Raw genomic sequence first — 5,598 nt, forward strand, 5'->3', positions numbered from 1 at the left:
TTGAAGTCTGGGATTGTGATGCCTCCTGCTTTGGTTTTCTTTTTCAAGGTTGCTTTGGCTATTCGGGGTCATGTAAAATAAGAATTTATACTAGAAACAAGGTACCACACAATTGTGAGAAAAGGTGGGTAAGGAAAGGTCTAGAAGTGGAGTTAGATGACAAGAGCTAAAATTAGCCCTCTCTAAGCTTATAGGTGGGATCTTGAAGGGCAATCTGGGAAGTAAGGCATAGACCATTAAAGACAGTTGGCAGAGAAGTCTATGGAAAACTGCTTCATCTGTGTTGTTACTGCCTCTGTGGGCCCTTAGTCAAGGTGTGTGATGGGGGCACTAAGGTAGCTGTTGGTCAGTGAGGCTAGCGGACTGGAGAAGACCTGGTAGCAAAATGGAGGAAAGCAAAAACACTTTGACATGGTGGGTGCTTCTGTATCTGTCTTTTATCATACCTGCCTAAAAGACCATTAGCTCCATTGTTGTTGTACCACTTTTGCCTCCCAAATGAAGGCAAGCTCTAACCCAGAACTTTAAGGAAAGTGAATTCTGGAAAATGTAACCGACTTGTCAAAAACAGAGTCTAACTCAGGGAACAACTAGAAGTTGCAGAACAGGGTCTAACGTTTGGGGTACCAGTTTCCATAACAAATTCCATCAAGTCAAAACTTCCCTACATAAACAAATGTATTTTATCTCTACTTTAGCACTTTATGATTCCACCTGTTCATCATGTTTTAGAAAAAAATGAAGCCACAAAGAAGAAATGAAGAGGAGAAAAGAAGTGACATGGAGGTAGGGGGAGAGAGAGTGAGCTATGGGGTGTGTGCATGACAGATCTCTGGTCTCTAGTCAAACCAACCTGGACACTAATGGAAGATTAACATCTCTTCAAAATTTCCTCCAAATATCCTCAAAAAAATTAAAAATAAATTACCCTATGACCCAGAAATTGCAGTACTAGGTATTTATCCAAAAGATACAAAAATACTGATTCAAAGGGGCACATGAACCCTGACGTTTATGGCAGCACTATCAACAATAACCAAATTATGGAAAGAGGCCAAATGTCTACTGACTAATGAATTGATAAAGAAGATATATATCCATGGTATATATATTCAATGGAATACTACTGAGTGACCAAAAAGAATGAAATCTTGCCATTGACAACAATGTGAATGGAGCTAGAATGTATTATGCTAAGCAAAATAAGCCAGACAGAGAAAGACAAATATCATATAATCTCACTCATATGTGGAATTTAAGAAACAAAACAGATGAACGTAGGGGAAGGTAAGTAAGAATAAGATAAAGACAGAGAGTGAGGCACACTATAAGAGACTCTTAAATATATACTCTTAAATACAGGGGAAGTGGATTGGGGGGATGGGCTAAATGGGGGATGAACATTAAGGAGGGCACTTGTTCAAATGAGCACTGGGTGTTACATGTAAGTGATGAATCACTGCATTCTACTACTGAAACCAATACTACACTGTATGTTAACTAACTTGAATTTTGAAAAATAAATTAGGGATGCCTGGATGGCCCAGTCGGTTAAGTGTTGGACTTAGGCTCAGGTCATGATCTCAAAGTTCATGGGTTCGAGCCCCTCATTGGACTCTGTGCTGACAGCTCAGAGCCTGGAGCCTGCTTCGGACTCTGTGTCTCCCTCTCTCTCTCCCCCTCCCTTGCTCATGCTCTGTCTGTCTCTCTCTCTCTCCCAAAAATAAATAATTAAAAAAATAAATTAAAAAAGTAAAAATAAAAAATATTCTAAGTAAGCAAACTGACATCACTTAAGGAATATCTCTTAATTCTTGCAAGCTTTGTCTTAAATGCTTATTTATTTATTTTCATGGGGGAGAGGCAGAGTGAAAGGGAGAGAGAGAATCCCAAGCAGGCTCCATGCTGTCAGTGCAGAGCCGTACCAGGAGCTCAATCTCACTGAGGTGAGATCCTGACCTGAGCCAATATCAAGACTCTAGCATTTAACTAACTGAGCCACCCAGGCACTAATATTTGCACTCTTAAATAGTTAATCTTTAAGAAGTTTTGTGGGGTTTTTAATTTTTGTTTGTTTGTTTGTTTGTTTGTTTGTTTTAGGCAGATAACAGTTTGTCTTACTGAATAAGTGATCTGTGTCATTGCCGAGGCCACTATGTACAAACAAAGGAGAGGGAGTTTTATTTCTTGGTCTCTTTCTCCTTGGACAGAGTCTTGATGATTTCCTCCTTCTTGGCCTGGAGCTTCTCTTTACAGATCAAAAATATGAAACTCTTCACGAATTTGCATGTCATTCTTGTGCAGAGGCCACACGAATCTTCTCTGTATTATTCCAATTTTAGTATATGTGCTGCTGAAGCAAACACAAGAAGTTTTTAAATTTAAGAAAACAGAGAAGAAATGAGACTGAGGCGTAGACAAACTTTCCTAGGATCACTTATAGTATATTTTAAGGATCTTATTAGCAAATGAATTGACAGTCACTCCAATTGTGCTGTATTTTAACAAATTGTATAAATGCAATTGTGCTTAAGTGCTGGAGAATGATCTTCTTAATTAGTAAGGAAAGGTAGAAGAGAGATAAATTAGAGACTTCAAAAGGCCATGATCAGTTTCTCATCAAGGAGCAACATCCTTCATTCTACTGCAGAGTTAGTGTTAGCTTCAATTCCTTCCTGTCCCCTACAGTGGAACTATTTCTAAATCAATTTGTTATCACTATTGCCATCACAGGTTCTCATCACTTTCTTCTTGTGCCAGTAAAATCATTTTCCTGGTTCTAATCCTTCCCTAATTTATCTATCTTCATGGTCCCAGAGATAATTTTCAATAATAATAATAAGAATAGCTTTTGTTTAAAATGGTGGCTTGAACACAGTTGTTGATCTCGATTCCTCGCTCAAAACCTTCTATAAGGACATCAAGTGAGTTTAAAGTTGTATAGACGCAGGGCACCTGGGAGGTTCAGTCAGTCAGTTAAGCATCAGACTCTTGATTTTGGCTTGGGTGATATCAAGGTTCATGAGTTTGAGCCCTGTGTGGGGCTCTGTGCTCACAACGTGGAGCCTGCTTGAGATTCTCTCTCTCCCTCTCTCCCTGCCTCTCCCCTGCTCGTACTCTCTGTCTCTCTCTCAAAATAAATAAATAAACTTTAAAAAAAGTGTATAAACCCAAAAATGTATAACCGCCTCGATGGAGAAGTGGTAATAACAAAAAGTTGAAAACCGAATGTTGATATATGGCAACAAATCAAAATATTGGTAGGTCAAAAACAAATAGGATGAGGTAATTTACCTGGCTGTAGAAAACAGGATTATAAGAAGGGTGCAGGAAGTAGTACAGTATTTGTTACTATAAGATCCCACCTTGTATAGTTTTTCAAAAAGAAAAACCTACATCACTGTTACCAAAATGATATACATGAGTACCATATATAAGTCGAAAAACCCTTAAAGACTCCAGAAAGAAGTATAGATTACATGCAATAATAGTTGATAATATCAGAGATGAAAATACATAAATATACATAAAAATACATAAATCTTCCTGAAAGACAGAACTAAATTAATACAAAGACCAGGATATCCAAATGACTCAGAATTCTCACCCTTAACACTGAAATGTCTTCAGAATTCTGACAGAAAATGACTTTCTACTTCTAACATTTTATACCAGGGCAAACCACAATATGAAGTATGAAGTACTTTCTCATGCACTATTCTCAGAGGACCCTGGTGTACAACCAAATAAAAACAAATGAGAATACCAAGAAAAGGGAAGAGATGCAATACAGGAAACAGGAGAATTAAAAAAAAAAGACACAAAGGGAATCTAGCTAGTTCCAGGCAGTTTTGCTTTACACTTGTTCTGATGTAATTTTAATAAAACACTGTCACTCTCAAAGATGTCCTAGTTTATATGATAAAATACAAAGTCACAAATGTATTACAATGAAAAGCTCAGCCAGTGCAGATTGGAGCAGAAAGTTTAGAGGCCTTTAGGTAGGATGTCTCCCAGGAGAAAACAAAAAAAGAAACTGATGTGTTACCTTTACAAGAGAAGTTGTATAGTTTTTTAGTTCAATCAGAATGAAACTGATTGTTAGGTAGAGAGTCTATGGAAGAAAAAAAAAAAACAGCTTTAAAAAAAGAACGGACATATAGTTGGAATACGGTGGTTCAGCCATAAATAATATGTAGAGTCATGCAATGTAAACACCAAATGACTATTAATTTTAAGAAATTATACTTTAATTACAGTGAAAGTATTGCAGGGGAGGGGTATATGTAAGAGATCCTAATCTTCATATTTCTTTGTAGGGAGATAGGAACACTGATACTGAAAAATACAAATTAGCAACATAAATACGTTATTCAGAATGACTGAGGTAAATATCTATTGGAAGAAAAATGAAAGGGCAGAAGTGATTGACCTCAAGAAGCAGGACTCAGTGATGGGAAAGAGTAGGGCAATGGAACATTAATATTCATTATTGTCATTTCAAACTGTGGACAGGGGATACTTTGTTAAAAATAGATATTAAGAAACCTGATTTTTTTCTTATTCCTAAGCAATGGTGTTCAATCTCTTCACATATAATCTGAAGTCCTTAGAAATCCTTCTCCTATCTAACCCTCTGGTTTCAATTCAACCGTTTCCACCTTTTTTCCTTCTAACACACACACACACACACACACACACACACACACACACACACGCTTTTTTTTTTAATTTTTTTTTTAACGTTTATTCATTTTTTGAGACAGAGAGAGACAGAGCATGAACGGGGGAGGGTCAGAGAGAGGGAGACACAGAATCTGAAACAGGCTCCAGGCTCTGAGCTGTCAGCACAGAGCCCGACGAGGGGCTCGAACTCAGGGACCGCGAGATCATGACCTGAGCCGAAGTCGGCCGCTTAACCGACTGAGCCACCCAGGCGCCCCACACACACGCTTTTTAAAAATATTTCTAGTAACTTTTACTTTTTCCCATATCCTCTGGATGTTTTTATAGGCCCATCCTTTAATCAAGCTCTTTCATTTGCCCAGAACACTTTACCACATGTTTATTAGACGTTCTTTAAGAATAAATTCAAATGTCATTGCCTCTTTGGGTTTTTCTTAAACTTGTAGGCAATTAGTTTCATACTACTCTATGCTGCAACAAGCATTGTTTGTAGTTTATTTTATTTTGTTTTCACAACATCTTGCAATTGCAATCTATGTGCCTATATATGCCCTGCTCCCCCAGGCCCTGCCCTGGCCAAACTGTGACATGTTGGGGTAGTATGTTAGAGTCCTACTGCTGCTGTAACAAATTACCACAAACTTGGTTGTCTAAATAACACAAATGTATTCTTTTCTGGATTTCTGGAGTCCAAAATCATCCTCACTGGGGCTAAAATCAAGGTGTTAGCAGGATTTTATTTTCTAGAGGCTTTGAGGGAAGAATCCACTTCCTGCTCTTGTTCAAGTTTCTAGAAACCATTTATATTCCTTTGTTAGCAGGTTAGTGGCTCCTTCCTCCCTCTGTTTTTCAAAACCAATAATGTAGCATCCTCCAAACTCTCTCTGTCTCTCTCTCTCTCTCTCTCTCTCT

General features: G+C 37.9%; 1 non-coding gene across 1 annotated transcript; it reads right to left on the reverse strand.

Moving 5' to 3' along the window:
• Positions 1–2,259: 2,259 nt before the first annotated feature.
• LOC122218760 lies at positions 2,260–2,366 on the reverse strand. The gene has a single exon (XR_006202091.1). It is a non-coding gene; the product is annotated as a U6 spliceosomal RNA (small nuclear RNA).
• Positions 2,367–5,598: the final 3,232 nt, after the last annotated feature.

This window comes from Panthera leo, chromosome B1 (genome assembly GCF_018350215.1).
Source record: "Panthera leo isolate Ple1 chromosome B1, P.leo_Ple1_pat1.1, whole genome shotgun sequence".
Lineage (NCBI taxonomy): Eukaryota > Metazoa > Chordata > Mammalia > Carnivora > Felidae > Panthera > Panthera leo.